Raw genomic sequence first — 479 nt, forward strand, 5'->3', positions numbered from 1 at the left:
AAAGCATCTCATGGGCATATTTTATATTTTGAATTATCGATATTTCGCGATCCCCTTCGAGTTAGATATATCTGGGAACGACTGTAAATCTACACAAGTATGTACTTGTTTGTCATGCACATTCAACCTAGCCTATAGCTAATAAAAACTTTCAATGTCCTGTCACATATTTGTTTTGGTAACATGGCTGCAGATTCAATCAATGGACTATTATTCGTTAATGTAGGGAAGCAGATGGTCAGTACCATAGCTTATATGGCACAGTGCCAAAAGTGACATTCAGAGGTCATGGATTTGGATAGACCCTTATGTATACCTTCCAAGCCAATAATACTATTATCCACATATATTTTTCACATCACTGTCTTCCCCCCCCCCCTTATGTAATGTCCCAGACGGGATCTTTAAGGGTTCAATAAATGATGATGATGATGATGACAGTGTTAATGACTACTGGCTTCCTACGGTCACTTTGCAAG

The sequence above is a fragment of the Amblyomma americanum genome, chromosome 8, assembly GCF_052857255.1.
Source record: "Amblyomma americanum isolate KBUSLIRL-KWMA chromosome 8, ASM5285725v1, whole genome shotgun sequence".
Classification (NCBI taxonomy): Eukaryota; Metazoa; Arthropoda; class Arachnida; order Ixodida; family Ixodidae; genus Amblyomma; species Amblyomma americanum.